Source organism: Phacochoerus africanus, chromosome 13, assembly GCF_016906955.1.
Source record: "Phacochoerus africanus isolate WHEZ1 chromosome 13, ROS_Pafr_v1, whole genome shotgun sequence".
Lineage (NCBI taxonomy): Eukaryota > Metazoa > Chordata > Mammalia > Artiodactyla > Suidae > Phacochoerus > Phacochoerus africanus.
In genome coordinates, this window is record NC_062556.1 from 6,662,863 (window position 1) to 6,675,031 (window position 12,169).

General features: G+C 54.7%; 1 protein-coding gene across 1 annotated transcript in view; it reads right to left on the reverse strand.

The window, feature by feature from the left end:
* The window catches only part of SLC7A1 (solute carrier family 7 member 1), a 143,208-nt gene that overhangs the window by 120,903 nt on the left and 10,136 nt on the right, over nucleotides 1-12,169 (reverse strand). The gene's annotated exons all lie outside the window — the stretch shown is intronic.

A 12,169-nucleotide genomic window follows, 5' to 3' on the forward strand; every position in this document is an offset into this window, starting at 1 on the left:
GAATTATCACCTCCGAAAAAATGTATTGAAAGAGGAACTGGTTTCCAACTCATTTAATGAGGCCAGCATATAACACTGTGATAGTTTCTGACGTGTTAACTTGGCTGGGCTACAGTCCCCAGATGCTTAAGCCGACGTGGAGTTTCTGTAGATGTGATTTAAGTCCATCTTCAGTGGACTTTAAGAGAGGTTGTCCAAGATACACGGAGTAGTCTGCTTCAATCAGTTGAAAGGCCTTAAAGGAGCAGAGCTTGAAGAAAGAAGAAATTTCACCTGCGGCCTGAGGCCTCCACTCATGTCCAGGAGTTCCAGGCCTTCCTAATGGTTTTCTGGGTTTCAGACTTGCCTCACCTGCCCCACAACCACATAGTCCTGCAGTAAATCTCTTCTTGTACCTCCTACGAATTCTGCTTCTCTAAGTCAACCCCGAATGATACACACTGACACCAAAGCAAGTTAAGAGTGGGTGCCCAGCAGAGTGACGGATCTGCTCTCGCTTCAACAGCGTTTGGATAGAACAGACCTAGGGACACCCCTTCTTCCAGTCCCGGGCCACTTCCGAGCTCTTTTCCAGTTGCAGCCTTCAGCACCAACCCCCACTCAGCCCTCCTTGGCCCCTGGGAGCAGCCAACGCTGTTTTTTGAACTTAGCTCCTAACTGCCAAAGAGCTGCCAGATTCCTCAGAATGGTCCCCCGAGGTGGAGGCCTTGTCAGCCACCTGGTCAGCCTGCGTCTTCGGGCCTCCCTCACCGACCCCTCTCTGGCTTCTGTGTGGCTCTGGAGGGCAAGGGCCACTTCTTCAGCAAGTTGGCCCAGAAGCACGAGGGTGCCAGCGACTCGGGAAGATGCAAAGCCAGCATGGCTGCCACGCCCTCTTCCCAGATGGGGGGGGGAACCCTGGAAGCCGTGGGAGCTGCCATGGCCCCGGAGATCATCCGTGGGGATCTGGCTGACCTGGGCTCTGCCCGAGCAGACCCCTAATCTGACTTCCTGGAGAGCCACCTCCTAGATGAGCAGGCGACACTCCTCAGGAAGATGGGTGGCCCCTGTCTGACCTCTGCAGGCTGGCGGGCCCCCAGGCTGGGCTGGACGGGGCCTCTTTGAAAGCCTCACCCTCAAAAGCAAGTAGGAGCCTCAGGAGCCCCGCGCGTTTGAGGACCCCCTCTCTCTGTGTACCTCCTCCCCCTCCTGCCACCAGGCAGCTTGCCCAAGCCATGGACCAAATGGAAACAACAGCTTTTTGCAGCAAAAACAAACAAAACATGGGAGTTCCTGTCGTGGAACAAATCTGACTAGTATCCATGAGGACACAGGTTCGATCCCTGGCCTCCTTCAGTGGATTAAGGATCCGGTGTTTCTGTGAGCTGTGGTGTACGTTGCAGACGCAGCTTGGATCTGGCGTTGCTGTGGCCGTGCTGTAGGCTGGCGGCTACAGCTCCAATTCAACCCCTAGCCTGGGAACCTCTGTGTGCCGCGGGTGCGGCCCTAAAAAGACAAAAAACAAGCAAACAAACAACAAAACAACAAACAAAACACTAGGTAACGGCGTTACCAAAAATAAATAAGATTTATCTACAGACCAATACGCCTCATAAACACAGGCATAAAGCCCATGGCAAAATATTAGCAAATCAGACTCAGTGATGTAGAAAGGCATATTTACACCATGACCCACAGGGTGTATCTCAGAAATACAAGTTTGCGTTATCATTTTAATAATCCGTGCGATTCATCTCATTAACAAAATAAAGAGAAGTATCATTTTAGTGGAGGACTGAAAAAAGCACCGACGAAATTCAACATCTGTTTATAATTTTTAGAAACACAAACTGCCAGCAAACGAAGAAGAAGTGGCATTTCCCCGCCTAATGGATTCATTCGCTGGGGCTCCTGTGACACGATAGCTTTTGCACAGGCTACTTTTCTGCACTGAGGAAAGGAGAGTCTCTCCCACAAATGGTGCTGGACGACTGGCTGTCCACACAGAAAAAATAAATCTTGACCCTACCTCACACCATACCCCAAAGTAATGATGGTTTAAAAACCTAAATGTAAAAGCCAAAACTATAAAGCTTCCAGTGGACACATAGGAGAACAGGTCTGCAAGCTCTGAATACCTAAAAATTACTTAGACGAGACACAGAGAACACAAACTGATGTTTTCTTTTAGAAAATCACTGATACATTAGACTTCATAAAATTAAAATGTCCTGCCCATCAGAAAACACTATTGAGAAGTTCCCTGGTGGCCTGGGGGTTAAGGATTCAATGTTGTCACTGCTGTGGCTCACGTTTGACCCCCAGACTGGGAACGTCCACATGCCATGGGTGCAGCCAGAACCAAAAAAAACCAAAGCCAAACCAAACCAAACACTATTGAGGAAATTAGTAGGTGAGCCACAGACTGGGGGAAAATTTCGATCGATAGACAGATCATAATGCCTGACAAAGGATTTGTATTCAGAGCCTATCGAGAACTTGGGTGGCTCAATAATCAAAAGTTTAACAACCCAATAAGCGAATGAGTGATCTTGATTATATCCTGAGCGCAGAGTTCACCCGGTATTGTCTCTAGAGGCAAAGAAATGAAAGTCAAACTACACTTCGAGAGAATCCACTCCATTCTCAATAAGGCGCTGCCAGATTTTCAAAAGAAGGTAGCCACCTGCTCTCGGAATATAGCACCACTGCACCGATGATGCTTGGTACACACAGGGGGTCTACAGAGACCTTTGGGAAGACAGACCAGACAATCCACAGTTTCCTTAAGAAACAGGTGAGGGAGTGAACAGCTCATCCCAATCCCATAAAGAGGACGCTGCGGGAGGTCCTCTCCTGCCAGGCACCGACCTTGACTCCTGGCAGACAGACAGACGTGCGCTGTCAGCGGAGCTGGGACCAGCCCTGCACGAGCTTGCCTTCCCGCCCTCCCTCCCTGACTCACTGCCTGCTCCCTTGGCAGACAGGTCCTCGATCAGGCCTCCCGCTCCGTGAAAGTCAGGGCTTGTAGCTTGACTGTGGGCTCTCCTTTCAAGGAGCCGTCGGTGACTCATTTCCTGCTCCAGCAAGCAGCTGGCCGCTGTTCGTCGCTCGCGGGCTCCTCTCCGCCGGGCCCCTCCCTGCACTGGCTCTTGTAGAGAAACACTAGTGATGCCTCTGCTACACCCGGTGTGAACTCCCTGCACTTCCAAGGCTTCACGGTCGTCCTGGCCTCCGAGCCCCTGCATCCGCTGGCACCTGCACCTGCAACGCCGTCCCCATCCTTCGGCCTCCATCCTCCAGCCCCCGATCCTGCGGCCCCCCCCACGAGGTCCGCCCTTATCCTCTCTCCCCGAGGACCATCACCCTCTGCTCTCGCGACCTTGACTGTGCGCCTCTCGACAGCTTTGTCCTCCGAGGAGACAGACAAGAAGCCTGTAGACACGTAAATAAGACAACTCGAAATACAGATGAACATGACGCAGAAAATCAAACAGGCCATTTGACTTGCACATCAAGGGTGGGGGCCTTGAGAAGCATAACCTCTGAGCAGGGGACATCTCCACGGAGACCTGAGGGGTGGGACGCAGCCACAGCCTCGCAAGGGTCCCTGGAAGATGCCTCGGGCAGGAGGTACAAGTTCAAAGGCCCTGAGGTGGGCGTAACCGGGGCATTTGAGAGGAAGGAAGAAAAGCAGCGAGACCGGGGTGCAGGGAGGGGTGAGTGGGCCCCATCAGCTCCCATGGGCTTCGTCTGAATGCCATCTCGTTCGTGGAAAGGGGTAGCCAAGCAGGCGTGTAAGCTGGGCCCTGTGTCCCTAAGTCACCAAGACTCCACCCGTGAGAGGCGCTGGGTCTTTCCTTTCTCAGCCCCTGGAGTGGAGCTTTGTCCGCCAGGCCTCCTGTTTAACATTCCACGTGCCACCTGGTTAGAAAGAAATCCGTTCCTGTTCGGAGGACACAGAGGAGGGAGCTGCCGATGGAGGAAGCCACAGCCAGCCATCCTTCCACGTAGCCAGCCCCATGGTTTGGAAACAAGGCAGAGAATTTTCTAATAGTTTCCTTCCCCCCACTCCTCAGTGCTAGAAAACCAACCTCACGTTTTATACAAATTAGATCCTCAGGAAAAAGTCTCAGTGTTGCTAAGTGACTGGAAAAAAACCAAAAAGTTAGAATGACAATAGGCTAGAAAGTGGGAGAATTCGTGGGGTGGAGGCGACGGGTTCACAATTCTGTTTCCAACCCCCTGGCCCTGAGCTTGGAGGGGTCAGATAAGGGGGTGTGACGCGTGCATTTCCTTCCTCTGCGTACTCGTAACCACAGCAACGAGCCCTTTGGGAACACACACCGCGAGCCAGGCTCACATTGGTAGGCAGTTTCCCGGGAAAATGTACAGTCTCCACGACCACCCATTTCTCAGATGAAGCTCAGGAGGCGGGGGATCGGCCGCGATCGCGTGCTTGGTCAGCAGGAGGTCTAGGACTCAAAGCCCCTGTGATTCTGGATGCTAAGGCCCTAACCGCTGGCTCTGGGTGGCCGCACCAGGTCTCGAGGGCGCTGGCAGAGCCGCTCCCTGGACCTGTTCAGGCAGGAGCCGCCCTCTGGCCAAGGCCAAGGGCAGACGGGGCCTGGCAGAGTTGGCCCCCCCGCCTTCATGTTCCCCTTAGGGGAGCAGGTTTGGAAGCTGTGTTTTTTAGGAACGCGTTTACCCTGGCCTGTCTTTGACTGCACACCCGCGCACACCCAGCCTTCTCCAGAAGCTTCTTTCGAGGTGGTGGCAGAGATAGGAATGGCAGAAGGAGAAATGCCACACACTGTTGTTAGGCTGGGCCTGTCTGTGGGATGAAGTGAAGGTTCACTCTCAGGGTAGGCCCCGGCCAGCCAGGCCCTCACACCGGCTTGTTCAGATCCAAATGGAATGGGCTGGAAAAATCGGTTTAAAATAAGAGCAAGAGGAGTTCCTGTTGTGGCTCAGTGGTTAATGAATATGACTAGGAACCATGAGGTTGTGGGTTTGATCCCTGGCCTTGCTCGTGGGTTAAGGATCCGGCGTTGCCGTGAGCTGTGGTGTAGGTCGCAGACGCGGCTCGGATCCTGCGTTGCTGTGGCTCTGGCATAGGTCAGTGGCTCCAGCTCCAATCAGACCTCTAGCCTGGGAACCTCCATAGGCCGTGGGAGCAGCCCTAGAAAAGGGGGAAAAAAAGACAAAAATAAATAAATAATAAAATAAAATAAGAGCGAGATGTGACAGTGAGAGGCGTCCTTGGCAGAGGCAGTCTGCCCCCCCCAGTCCCAGGCTGGGCTCTCCTCGGAGCATGCCCTCTCCAGAGGGGGTCCCGATGTGCATCCGTGTGGCAGGCTGAACCAGGACCCACCCAAGTGCCAGCTCCCAGGACCCGTGAGGGCGCGCTTGGAAAGTGACTTTGCAGGTGTGTTTCAGGTCTTGAGGCTTCCAGTGGGTCCTGAGCCCCGGCCAGGGTGCTGGGGAGGGAAGAGCAGAGGGAGGCTGGGGGAGGACAGGGCGGGGAGGAGGCTGGAGAGGGCGAGGCAGAGGCTGTAGCGAGGAGCAAAGGCAAGGAGGCTGGCAGAGGGGACGAGGCCCAGCCCACACCCTGAACCCGGGGAGGTGAGTCTCTGCGGTTTTAAGCCACCCAGTTGGTGGTCATTCATCATGGGGTCCCTAGAGACCCCTGGAGGGTTCTGCCTCCCCTTGCCCTGAGGCCTGATGGACCAGCTCCACTCTGCCCCCAGGGGAGGGGTCCCCACTTACAGGGCGCAATGCAACCGAGAGGGAGAGGCTGCAGAGCCCCGAGCAGAAGGAGGTGCTGGCGGTGGTCCAGCGGCAGGGCCCCCTCTCAGGCACTGAGGCGACCCCTTCTCCTAGCCGGACCCTGGCAGCTTCCAGGGCTCCAGCCAGGCCCTCCCTCCCTGTGCAGTTTGGCTCTGCCGATTCCCCAGAGTCACCGGGGGTCCCCCGCCCTCCCGGGAACAGGACTCGATGTGGCGGCCACAGCACCGCAGGCCCCTTTGCCTCGCTGAGCCTCCTTGGGTTTCCAGGGATTCCCATCTCTCCGGTCACATGCTCATCACCAAGTCCCTCAGGTGGCTAACCCCATGTCATCCTCGTGGGTGTGTCTGGTTTTACTCTAAGCACAATTTCCAAGTTCTCAAGGAGTCGGGGCATCACCCAGTCGGGGCTCCACGCTCACGGGAGAGACACTGACAGGGGTCCCCGTGGCACCTCCCGTAGGCCTAGCGGGTCCTCTGTGAGCTGAGGAGCCACAGCAAGAGGCCAAGGGATGTCCTCAGTGTCACATGGGCAGCTGCGTCCTTACTGCTTTTTTCTCATGTGTGTGTGTGCGTGTGTGCGTATGTGTGTGTGAGAGAGAGAGACTGAAGGTGTGTGTGATGAGGTAGGAGCGCGTCTGCGGCTTCCTCTATCTAAATAAACAGAGATTCAGGAGTTCTTACTCTTTCCCCGTCAACATCAAAAACCCTGAGATTCTGTCCCAGAAGAATTTGAAACCAGCAATAACAAGTTCCCAGGTGCTTGCAAGAGCTCCAGCTCCCAGAGAACTCCGAACACACAAGGAAGAAAGAAAGAAAGAGTTTCAGATCCTCTTCCTCATCTACTCAGTGTCTGCAGCAAGCGACGCCCTTGGCAGAAAGCGCCACTTCCCACGAGGGGCTTTGCTTTCACAACACTGGTCTTTGAAAGGCCTCCCAGGGGAGAGGCAGAGGGTGGGGCCTTCGAGGCCTGAGAGGCAGGTCGCTGGGGGCCCCCCTCAGCTCAGCGCCCCTCCTTTGCTCCCCCATCCGTGCCCCAGCCCTCTTCTTGGCACATTTCCTTGACACAGTAAAGAGGGGCAGCTGAACCCAAGGACGTGCAGTGAAGACAGACAGACACGCGGAAGTGCAAAGAAGAAACTATGTGCTGAGGTCTCCACAGCAGGTCTCTCCGGCTTCATTCACTCCTGGATTCCCCTCGGGCCCAACGGCCCCACCCTCTCAGACTCTCAGGAGGTCAAGTGGACGCTCCCGTGCAGGTGCTGTGTGGCCTCTGTCCCTTTTCCGTGCTGTCTGTGGCCACGGTTTGGGGAGTGGGGAGTGGAGCCGTGTTAGGGACCCAGCTCCCAGAAGCGTCCCTCCTGGGACGCTAGGCCTCCACTGGTCTTGTCGGATTCAGCTCTACCCAGTGGAAAGCACAGCCCTGGTACAGATCCCACACCCCGTGGCTTATGGAAATTTCCGTAACTCTGGTTCCTGAGACGGACGAGGCCAAGGCTGGAGACACAGCCTAAGAATATGGATACTCAGATACAGCGTAGGAAGAACACAGTCCAACTGCGATCTTGTTGCCCTAGACCCGTTCTTCCATTCGTTCTGTCTGAGGGGTACTGACAGGTGCAGGATGCTGGGGTAGAGACTGCTGAGCAAACCCACACGGATCCTCTTCTGGACCCAGTGGTGGGTTTCCCTTTCCAAGGGCTGAGGCAGGTGCCCAGGCAGGAGGACACGTCTGTGTGCCCCCAGCCCCAGCGTGTGGGTACCGGGGCTCGGGGCCTGCCCCAGCTCCTGTGTCTGAACGCCCCATGCTGTCGGCAGGGAGCCCAGAGGTCCGTCACCCCCATCACCAAACAGGCTCTGCCCCGGGCCGGCCTTGCTCTTCCAGGTGTATGGCACCCTCTGTTGGTGACCCACACCCAGTGCCCAGCCTTGAGCTGGGACGCTGTGGGCCCTGGTAGCCTTTTCTGCTCATCCGGGCCCCGTGGGCGCTATTCAGCCACCCACCCATCCATCCATCGGCCCAAACAGCCGCTGCTGAGGGCGGGGCCCTGACCCAGGGGTTGAAGACATAAAAATGTAAAGGCAATTTGTCATTTTCCCAGGTTTCACGTTCAACCCCCGGCCCTCGAATGAGGGTCCCTGTGCTGGTGGATGGATGGGGAATGGGGTGCATTCAAGGTCCCATAATCTCTTTCAAAGGAGGTGGGCTGAGGGGTCTGCTCGTCAAGTGGGCCCTACGTGGATGTCCTTTGCATCCCAGAGTCCCCGACTAAGCTGGCCCATCGGTCCCCACTGTGACCTTGTGCTACATGTGGGGTGATGTGCTTAATTCCCCTGGGGGCAAAGTCCTCTCCCCCAAACCTACCTCCACCCTCTCCTCTAAGTCCTCTCTTCCCCTGCCTAAACAGGAGCCCACTGGCCACAGGCCAGGTCCCCATCAGGACCTCCTGCCACCTTCCCCCCAGCCAACCACAGCTGCTGGGCTGTTAGTGGCCCTGCTGGCCCCAGCCCTCAGGATGCTGCCATTCCCCCCCCCCCGGCCCCCGCCCCAGCCCTCACACTTTGATTCCTAGAGGTGACCTCCGGGAGACTCACATTCCTTGCACAAATGAGTCTCATAAAATGAGGGAGTTGTGTGGGCGCCCCCCCGAGGCCATAATGGAGTACTACACCCCCTGAAAGTGAGGTCAGCCTCTGCAGGGGAGGGGACCAGTCCTTCCAGCACACAGTGCTTGGAGTTCCCGTTGTGGCTGAGCCGGTTAAGAACCTAACATGCTGTCTGTGAGGATGTGGGTTCAATCCTGGCCCCACTCAGTGAGTTAAGGATGCAGCGCTGCCACAGGATTCAGCGGCAGCTCCGACGGACCCCTAGTCCCTTAGAAAGGAGAGTGCCTCCATGCTGGCAGAAACGCAGCACGTGCTCTTTCTCTTCTGGCCTCTCTCCAGTCTAGCTCTTTAAAGTTAATTGTACATTGAGAGTGTACAATTCCGTGGGTTTTAGCATATTCATGGAGTCTTGCTACCATCACCACGATCAACTTTGGAATATTATTATTATTACTATTATTTTTTTGTCTTTTGTTGTTGCTATTTCTTGGGCCGCTCCCGCGGCATATGGAGGTTCCCAGGCTAGGGGTTGAATCGGAGCTGTAGCCCCCAGCCTACGCCAGAGCCACAGCAACGCAGGATCTGAGCCGCGTCTGCAACCTACACCACAGCTCACGGCAACGCCGGATCGTTAACCCACTGAGCAAGGGCAGGGACCGAACCTGCAACCTCATGGTTCCTAGTCGGATTCGTTAACCACTGTGCCACGACGGGAACTCCAACTTTGGAATATCATCCTTACCCCAGGAAGAAACCCCTCACCCTCACTGGCTGTCCCGCCCCACTTCCCCCCAAGCCCACCTGGCCCCGGCAACACTAGTCTACTTTCTATCGCTACGGCCTTGCCTCTTCCGGCTAACTCATTCCTGGACTCATATAATATGTGGCTTTTTGTGCCTGTCTGGCTTCTATCACAAAATAAGCTTTTGCTCCTGTTTTCATTTGCACTTTAATTAGACTGGTAATATAATTTATCAACCAAAATGGGACATTTTGAGAGCGAGAAGGGCTGCTCTTGATAATTACCCAGTAGCAACAGGTACAAACGGGAGCCAGCCCTGGCCACCCTGACAAAGGTGTGGGCATCTTGCCTTCACCGGAAAATGACCAAATTACCCGCACGTCACACCCACTCTGATGCCGCCTACCTCCCCTTCCCCATATGCAAACTACCAAACCACCCTCAGCCGCCTCAGGTCTCCCTGGGAACTGAAGTTAATTTGCTTCCAGGTTTGCTAATGCTCTGTTTCCCGCTGAAGCCTGCTCGTGATTTATGAGAGAAATAAGACTAATTTCCCCCAAAGATATGAGAACCGGCAGTTGTATTTTTCATTTGTGAAGCATGAAATCTGACAGCATGGGGTGCAAACTGCAAGAGTAAGCAGATGCGGAAAACAAAGCTGTCATGACAAATGTGAAAGGATGGCCTGACCTCTGGGCCGGTCAGAGTGAGCCTCTCCGAGGCTTAATTGTGCGGGTCACACGTCACGGCTCTGAAGAAGGCAGCATAATTATTTATTGTTGAGCTGTTAGAGGCACCTGGTAATAGTGGCATCTCTTGCTCACTCTGCCTGTCCCTCCCAGGCTCTCTTTGGGACTCTCGGAAAAGGTTTGCAGCGTTTGTAAGCAAATGAAAAATTTATTATTTTTTAATTATAAGTATCTGCTGGGTAGAGACAGAAATTATGCCTTTTGGGGAGTTCCTGCTGTGGCTCAGTTGCTGTGGCTGTGGTGTAGGCCAGCAGCCGCAGCTCCGATTCGACTCTAGCCTGGGAACTTTCATATGCCGCAGGTGTGGCCCTAAAAAAAGAAAAAGAAAAAGAAAAAGAAATTACGCCTTTAGGATAACAGCCTCTTACTGTTGCCACCGACTCACACACACAAGACATATTCAGTTTTGAATCACTGAGCCCTCCCCACCTCTGACTTGCTGCCGCAAGATGGTACCAGATAAGATCTCTTTACCACCAAACATTACGTCACTGTCATCAAACATGCACTGATGGTCCCCCATGTACTAGATGGCTCCCTACCTGCTTTGGGACTGCAAACAAAATATGTTTAGGCTGCCCTGGAAAGCTACGTGAAAAGGAATAATTATACATAATTATACATCGTGCCCAAATCTTTGGCTCTAGTCATACCCCCGCCCCAGCCTTGAGCCTAAATTCTCTAAGAAACCCACTAATGTCTCTATGATTCGTTTGTGTTCTGAGTGCACCAACAAGATTAGCTGGGGGCCCCCCGTCCAAGGGTGGCCGGGGATTGCCCCGTGTGGAAGCCGGGTCTGATTCCTGCGACTCAAACGCAGGCTCCGTTCCTGGGAGCCAGATGTTGCGTCTAGACACTTCCAAGCCACGGAGGCCCCTCACACCCGTCCGGTCCTAGGCCCCAGATGCAAATGTGCCCCCCTGGTGTCCCAAACAGCTTTTGTTTGTGTGTGTTTTGTGTCTGAGCTCATCCATCTGGCTCCCCTTCTGGCACCTTTTCTTCTGTTTACACCCACAGTCTCAATTTGTCTTCCAGCTCTTTCCAAACCAATTATGCTATGGACAGATTTAGTCGATTTCTAGGCCAGATGCTCAAATACATCCTTTTCTGCATTAAAAATAAAGTGGGCTCCAAGCCAGCCACCGGATTTACAGACCCTTGAATTTCTAGGAGAAAGCCTTGAAAACTTTCCCGATTCTGGCACCATCCCCAAGTTCATTCATCAGGGAGAAAAGGGCATTGATTTCATATAAGCATGGAAAGCATCTCCAGTGTTGGTCAGAGCGCCCACGGTCTCGTGTAAGAGGCTGGCCTGGACCAACTGGCCTGGACCAACAGGCGATGTCGGGAAGGCGCCGCCCGGGGCAGGGTAAGCAGCTCCAAGCACCGCCTGGCAGTGTCCGCCCCTTCCCTCCAGCCCGGCAGCGGGGGTCAGCCCTGTGCTCCCCACTGTGATGCATTTTCGGGGGCGTTAGATAAGAAACTGCACGTTCTCTGCACGTTTAAGATAAGTCATCATTTCTCGCCTCACCTTAAAGCGCCAGGAAAGGGTTTCTGATGAGGTGGGTCTGGCGTTCCGAGGCGGGAAGTGGTGGCAGCGCTCAGGGACCCAGCTTCCCTCCCTGCTCTGGACGCAGGCGTGCGGGAGGGCAGTGGGGTGAGCACCCAGGATGGGGCCGTCAGCCGAGCTGGGACCAGCCTCCAGCCTTCCAGACCTCCGGTCTGATGCTGCATCCAGAATAGAGCGCGCCTGTGATTTCACCATCTCCCTGAATAACATCAGGTCGTGGCAGGTTGGGTGCAGTGCTGGTCGCACGCAGGTGGGGAGAAGGCGTCGTGGTGACCCCGGACCTGGGGCTCTTTGCCTTAACCTCCTGCCCACAGTGGGGGCACCCACCTGACCTCCCGCCTCTTCTACCAGACTTAAGGCCCCTCTAGGCTGGATTTCAAACACCTCCCAGTGGCCTGGGCCCAATTCATACGTTCTAAGGAATGTCATGCGGTCCTATTGCCGCCTCGCTTGGTATGGGCTTCCCATGGCTGCTCTAATCAGAACCAGCATCGATATTAGAAGTCGCTGCTGAGCAGTCACAGGAGGAAGGAGGCAGAGGCATCAGCATCAGATGCAGAAGCTGCTCCAAAGGAAAACCCTGCCGAGGCCTCCGCTGCCTCCGCCACAACATGGTGACATGGGTGACTCTCGCGCATGGTATTTGGTAAATGTTTGCAGGGTCTAGAACCTTCCAGTTACCACTGAGCACAAGACGGAACAGGGAAGAGCCACTGGGAGTCCATCCCAAGGCCTG